The following is a 7745-nucleotide window of genomic DNA, read 5'->3' as shown; positions in this document are numbered from 1 at the left end:
CTTTTCTTTTCTTTTTAAAAAAAGAAGAAGTTAGCTACGCTTGATGATTAACAAACAGGGCCGGTACTCCGTACTTAGGCAGCCGATGATCCATGCTGATGGCGATGTATGGCTGCCACCCGATTTTCCCGCTGTTCGTTCCGGCCTACGTACTGTTACAGAGACAAAACCACGTACGTTCACGGGACTATCGTCTCGACGCACACGGATAACTTGCTGCCCCCGCTACTCCGATCCATCCATCTAGAACGACCACAATCAATTTGCTACTACGTGCTATTGGCCTATTCGCCGGTTAGTTTTTAGGCTGGTTTGGGCTGACTGGTGCTAGTCGTTGTGAGAGAAAAACACTGTTGACTGACGGGTTTGGACTGGCTGAAACCAACAGGAGAACATGGTATATATATACTGTCGCTGAGCATGCATGTGAACCACTTCTGCAACACAGTAACTTTATTACTCCTGCCTACAGCTGGTAATAACCTGCTGAATGTCATGTTTGAAGCACACAGTTTGGTGAACAACACACTCAGCTAGCTGCCGCCCCTTCCGTCGTACATATTGCTTGAATTTTGGGACTGTTTTGACGTCAGCAAGATATTGAGTAAACGGATGCTAATTACACCTTGTTTGTTTGGATCCAGATATTAAAGATTAGCGTTTCTCTTTTAGACATCTTTTAGCCCTTGGGGATCAAACAGAAGGGGCTAATCTTTAGCCCTCCATTATCCCATTAGCCTTTACAAGATAGACTAAAGGAGGCTAAAAGTGCTAACAACATGTAACATTACTCAATTCCTCTCCCCTCTTTCTTTCACTTTTTAGTCACATTTTAGTCATGTGTATCAAAACAGATCAAAGGGTTAAACTTTAACCTATTCATTTCAAGGGCTATTCTTTAGCCCTGGACTAAACTTTAGCTAAGGGGATCCAAACAGGGCCTTAAGCACACGGACACACGATGCAGCGGCAGTCAGCAACAGCGGACACTCGGTTTAATCTTGGATGCGCTTTGATGCACCGGGATCAGGACACGACACGACACGGCAAAAAGGAAGAGGGGAGCAGGCTTGATCACAGGCTAGCTTTGCAGTGCGCACAATACTGTAGTTAATCATCGATGCGGTTCATAACACTGGACACCCATTAAGACATGAACCCGAAAAGTCACGAATGCTCACGAACTGACCCTTCACCTCCACGGCACGTCTCCCTCCTCCGGCTACTCTAATATACTACTGAATCCTTTTTCAGGCCCATCACCACAGCTCCCGTGCAGCAGCACCGCTGCAGCTCCCGCACGTTCGCCTTTGCCGTGCTCCTCAAAGCCATCACGTTCGCTGCCTCTCGTCCGCGGCCACCAGGAGATGAGAGAGAGAGAGAGAGAGGAGTCCAGACTCTAAATCACAAAGAGAGCTCAGAGATGGAGGGAGAGCCAGTTGTGTATGTGTGTGAGAGAGAGGGGATGAGGAGGAGAACGTCCAAAGACTCCAAACCCTAACTCAAGTATATATACGTGAACATAGGTAACGGGCCTCTTGGATCTTGGGTAATTTTTCTTAGTCGAGCCTCTTTAGAGGCCCACCTCTAAAAATAGCCACCATTGTAAATTGATTTATAGTTGTTTTTGTAGTGTCAATAGCCTGACCATCTCCATAAATCACTCGGCATTTTGGAAGACAGGAGCACTTTATGTCCGCATCTATTTATCACAAGGCCATGCCCACGTCCTCCATCCTCTCCCGCAGGCAAGGGTGAAGCGGGCGACACTAGCAGCACTTGGCGCGAGTGAATTGAGTGGGGCACGAGGTAGGGTAGGTCACCGGCACTAGTTCCAGTGTAGGGCAGCGACGCCGACGAAAGGATGACGCAGGACGCGGTGACCTCGCCCGCCGCTCCGCCCTTCGTGTGCTATACCTTCCACGTCGCTGCCTCCTCAAGGACCAAGGTGCTAAATAGCGTATATCGGGTTCATAGTGGTTTGTCGTCGAGGTAGCGGATCGTGAATAGCGGTTCTATTGCGGACGATAAGTTCCAACAGCGTTATATAACAATCACACATAAATCTATGTATATATATCATGAATAATAAATATAAATAGACATTTAATAAACTATACGTAAATAATTGATGTCTCACATACTTTAGATTAAGAAAAGAAACATGATGTTCAACACATTACATATATAGTCATTAGATATTAGAGTTATATATAAAGAAATAGATTTCGAGAGGCATAAAATAGTCATAAGATCATGATTCACTGTTATTGTCAGAAGTAGTAAGCTCGATAGTCTCATGGTAGTTAAAATAGGCTAGGGTTAGGTGCTATGAAGAATTGCAGAACGCTATATAGCGTCCGCTAAGTTCCAACCTACTAAGTCCACTACACCATAGTTGTAGCGGTAAGAGGTTGATACCACTATTGCAACCGCTACCAATACTAATTAAGCTTCTCTTGGTTGTAGCTGTTAGAGTGATAAACTCCGGAGGTCGTTGAAACTCCGGGGGACACCCCCTACCTCTACCTGCCTGTCCCAGCGTCTTTTTGCCTAGCTGCGGGCTACAGGCGAGGAAACACGCACGCAATGCGCCAGGAGGCGGCACGCATCCGACCTCACCCCGCGCGCTTCTGTGCGCGTGGCTGCCGCCAGGCCACCATAGCCCGGGCAGCTGCCGTACGTAGCTGGTGTCGTGGAGCAAGCCTGCGTTGGCGCACAGGCCGTGGCCGGCTTTGCGCCTCGCCTATTATCGACGGGCATTTCGCGCATGGCCGGCCGGGCATGCGGCCGCACGTACCGCAAAAAAGCGAGGTAGTAGTGATGTGTAATTTACACGCAAGTTGTTAGGCAGATCAAATGGCGGAACGCGAGGCAGGCAGCCACGTATGTAGTATGTACAGGAGAAGCTAAGGGGGTGTTTGGCATGGCTCTTCCAGGGGCTCCTTCAGATGAGCCAGAGCCATTTTGGAGGAGCCATAATTTATAGCTTCTCCAAAATAGCTCCGGCTCCTCTGTTTTTTACTGAAAAATAGCTCAACCAGGAAAACGTTTAGTAGGACTCATCTGGAGGAGCCGGAGTCAGAAAGGAGCCCTGCCAAATAGGCCCTAAGAGGGGCTCACGGACCCGGAACGCGAGGTCGGAACAAACAGCTACCGAGAAACCGGCTGGGTGGCAGCCATCAGCATCGATCTCGATCATCGTCGGCTGCCTAAGTACGGAGTACCCGGCCTGTTAATCAAGCGTAGCTAACTTTTTTTTCAAAAAAAAAAGTTAAAGAAAAGTAGATAGAGCCCGCCGGCCGGCTGGCTCTGCGCTGCGCTGAGGTTTCCCAGAACGAACGTAGTACGTACCTAAGCTGCTAACGACCTTCTTCCCGGGACGGAGGGACCATTATACAGAGACAAAACCACGAACGTGCACGGGACTATCGTCTCGATCGATGCACACGGATAACTTGCTGCCCGCAGCCCGCAGCCCGCAGCCCGCAGCCCGCGCTACTCCATCCATCTACAACGACCACAGTTAATTAATTTGCTACTACTCATGTGAACCACTTCTGCAACCCAGTAGTAACTTTTTCACTCCTACCTACAGCTGCTAACCTGCTGAATTAATCTCACACACAGTTTGCTGACAGAGAATAATGTGCCTGCAGTATCATCAGAGCCCGAAAATCTGAATCGTGCCATGCTGCTCATGCAACTTGTTGCCTAGCTAGCTAGCCTCCTCAGATAGATTACTGCACTGCACCTGAGGCAACTCCAACAGGATGCACGGTTTCGCTCGGGATCTCATCTCAATCAATGATTTAATAATTTGCCATTCATCTGTGTGGCCGGCCACTGGATCAGACAAGTACAGTACGGCGCTAGGTTGACCAATCTGGGTATATTTGGTGGTGGTCGATTCATCCGATCGATTGGTTCAGATTCAGCATTCAGGTGGCGCATGCATTGCAAAGCACCACGGAGACATGCAAAGATGGGGGATGATGGAAAGGCTGGCCTGGAGGCACCGGCAGACCCCTTGTGGCCTTGTGGCATGTCGGGATGGACAAGAGGACATATTATCCACCTTTATAATGTTCTAGTACTGCTAGTATCTGAAGATGTCATGAGTTAATTAAATAGAGTTAATGACCAAATTAATCAAAGTAGTAGTAGTATCATGGTAGGGCAGGGCAGACGAGTTGCTCGGTTAGCTGCCACCCCTATTCTGTCTATTCTTCGTACATCAATTTTGAGGCTGTTTTGGCGTCAGCAAGATATTGAGTAGGGTGGTGTTTAGTTGTCCCTCCTAAAATTTAGTCGTTGGTCTATCGAATGTTTAGACACATGTATGGAGTATTAAATATACATTAATTATGAAACTAATTACATAGTTTGTGACTAATTTGCGAGACGAATCTTTTAAACCTAATTAGTCCATGATTTGTCAGTGTGGTGCTACAGTAAACATGTGCTAATGATGTATTAATTAGACTTAAAAAATTCGTCTCGTGGAGTACTGACGGATTATATAATTTATTTTTTTATTAGTATCTAAACACTCCATGCAACATCCTCCTGACATAACTCCTCAATTTTAGTCATCGGATCCCAACACCACCTCAATCAATGAAGGACATACTAATTAAGCACACGGACACACGATGCAATGACACGTAGTACAACCTATATATGCAGGCTCGCTAGCTCCCTCGATATCCAGCGCGCGGCAGCAGCGGCAAGCCGGCAACGAGCGATCAGGACAGGAGGACACGACACCGTGAGCAGTCTTGATGATCACGGGCTAGCTTTGCAGTGCGCACAGGGCAGGGCTTAGCTTAGGGTTAATAATTGATGCGGCTCATCATGACGCCTGTTCTCTGGCTGCCCGGCTCTGCAGCTACTATGCATGTTCCGTGTCGCTTTCATGGTCGGTCGGATCCTTTGTCGCGTGTCGTCCGTCCCATTGTCCAGCCATGCCATCCTAGCCGTAGATGTTCATGCCATTTTTTTTAAAAAAAATCTGGTTTTGTTTTCTCTAGGATGTTTTTTTTGAGCAACTGTGTGCTAGACTGCTAGCGTTTCTTTTCGTTTGGTTTTTCTTCGGACGACTCCTCTACACTACCACACTGCCTTGGAACATTCGCCTGCGGATGGTGCTAATGCTCTCAAAGTAGCCCAATGCAAACGGACTGCACTGGGCCTCTCGCGGCCCAGTCATCTTCTGTTGCTACAGTCACCGCGGAGCCCTGCGACGACTAGGCCTGCGGCGGCGCGGCGGGAGGAACTTTGAGCGTCGACTGCCGGACTCAACAGATGAACAGATGAGACGCTATTTTTTTTTTCTGTGCCGTCCGATAGCGTCTCGACGAGTCCATTTTTTCAACCATTTGATTTGCATTGAACCAGCCAGGTCAACGTCTTTTTATCCATAACACGTCTATGCACTCCATCCATCCCTGATGAAATGAACTTCTATGAGGGGTAAGACAGACTAGTGCTATATCAAGGGCCGGCCCCTCTTATAGAGCTGGAAATTCATGAGGTGGTCTTTGCAATGGAACATAATAAAGCTCCTAATCTGAATGGCTCTCCAGTTGAGTTATATCAACATTTTTGGGGTGTTATAGAAGCAAACTTGTTGCAAATGTTTCAGGATCTTTACTGTTGTGAAACGGTGTCTCTCAACATACACCTATTTATAAAGTGATCTCATCCATCAATTACAAGATTAGTGGATAGGATTAGACAGTTAGTTTTACTCCAAAGGGTATGTCCTTTGGGAACAGCCGTGTCCCTTCGTGACACCCCTTCACTTGTATAAATATATTTCAGAGATCAATGAAAAAGACAATTCTTCCAAATCTTGTTCATTTACGTTCACGCTTTAACACGTTATCAGCACCTACGAACAAGAAGAATAACAGAGGTCTGTACGACCAGCGGGAAGGCGCGAAGGCAGTTCTAGCCAAGAACAAGAAGCGTTCTTCACTGGAGAATGGAAGTGCAGAGTTCGACCATGACTCCATGAGACGCTTGACAATAGCACTCACGGATTATCTTGATTTGCTTCTTCCGTGGCTTCATCGACCAACAGAACCAAAAGAAAATTGATGGTTTCTATCCCGATTGCATCAAAGCACTGTAAGATGCAATTTAATTTTCATCAATTTATGATATTCTTACCTCGATAGGAAGTCGCAATCAATCTGTTGTTCGGCACAGTCCGTCCCCTTGCCACCAACTGGTGCCCTGCCTGCATGCCATGCTTGCGGTAGCAGTAGCGTATGCACCTTGCCGTTGACATCGCAGTTGTGCCAAATTGGCTGCGTCTCGAGCGAAGTTTTCGCTGGAGATCGCTATCGCTGATGACCCGGCACGCGGCGGCGATATCCACGCACGCGACGCTGTGCCCGCTTGGCCCCGTACCTGTGGGCCTTTCGCTGTGGCCGGCGGTCCCCGCGACCTCGCGCCGAAAGCCCCCATGGCCGACCAGCCCAAGCTGGCGGGCCCCAGCCCACAACAGCACCCCAACGTCCGGTGCTCCTGCGGCTGGCGCCCTGCTTCTCGGCGGCGGCGGTCGGCCTTCTCAAGACCACGCGGCCAGGCAGCACGCGCCAGTGGCCCCCATGCCCGCGGCCTCGCGCCGGTGGCAGGCGGCCCCCGCGCCAGCGGCCAGGAGGCTCCTATCGACTTGGCCTGCACCTCGCTGCGGCCTCACGCCGATGGCCGGAGGCCAGCCTAGCGGCGGGCCGACGGCGTCCACCTCAAGGACCGAGCGACGGTTTTCTCCCGAGGAGAAACCGTCCGTGTGTTTGGATAAGGTTCTGTACTTTTGCGGAAAAGAACTTGCATTTTCTGTAAAATAAATAATTATCCTTCTAGATAATTATGTACTATACCTTTTTAATGTTTTAGCCCACATGTTAAAACGTTAATCGCAGATCTTATTATCTGTACTTTACAATGTAGTCTTCTGGCTATAGTATATTTCACTATGCTTTATTTTTCGCATGCAAATATATATTCTGGATCCTCAGATCTTCAAAAAATTGCATAAGTGATAAGTTTTGTTTGCTTCTGAGCCATAGGTTCAACGTAAATTTTTTTAAATTTACAAGCAAATAAAATTGTTGTTTGGTACTATTCAAAGAATTCGCCCTATGGCATTTCAAATAAACATGTACTATTAGCATTACGTTGTTCAAAATGTTTGTCCAAATTGGCAAACCCAATAAATATGTAATATTATTATTACGACCTTTGTATTGCAATTACTTTGTTATTTGCAATTTTCATTTTATGTTAAGCCCATTTATGCTTTATTTAAAGCTTATAGCGCTTACATTTTTAATGCAAAATCCATTAAGTGTATTACCTCATTATTTGTATAACATAAATGTTCCACATTGTATGTTGGCCATACACAAGGTAGCGCCATAGTTGCTACTGTGGGATCTACACTAAATTCTTAGTGACTATCCTCAATGTGCGTACCCAACATCACAAATTGGAACATATGGTCTACATCTTTTCATAAGATGACTACCATTAATCAGCATTCCTATTGGCCATACACAAGGTAGCACCATAGTTGCTACTGCGGGATCTACACTAAGTCCACAACTTAGTGACTATCCTCAACGTGCGTACCCAATTCGTTTGCGGATTAAGTAAGGTCTACATCAATATTTTGATGATTACCTTAAAATGTGTTTATACAAATTGCATACACCACTAGGCATCTACTGTTC

General features: G+C 47.1%; 1 long non-coding RNA gene across 1 annotated transcript; it reads right to left on the bottom strand.

The window, feature by feature from the left end:
* Positions 1 to 5747: 5747 nt before the first annotated feature.
* Positions 5748 to 6996, bottom strand: LOC136451797 (uncharacterized). The gene is made up of 2 exons (XR_010758650.1): positions 6178 to 6996; positions 5748 to 6072 (listed from the first exon to the last, which is right to left on the bottom strand). It is a non-coding gene; the product is annotated as an uncharacterized lncRNA (long non-coding RNA).
* Positions 6997 to 7745: the final 749 nt, after the last annotated feature.

This window comes from Miscanthus floridulus, chromosome 5 (genome assembly GCF_019320115.1).
Source record: "Miscanthus floridulus cultivar M001 chromosome 5, ASM1932011v1, whole genome shotgun sequence".
Lineage (NCBI taxonomy): Eukaryota > Viridiplantae > Streptophyta > Magnoliopsida > Poales > Poaceae > Miscanthus > Miscanthus floridulus.
This window is presented reverse-complemented; position numbering and strand designations above follow the sequence as displayed.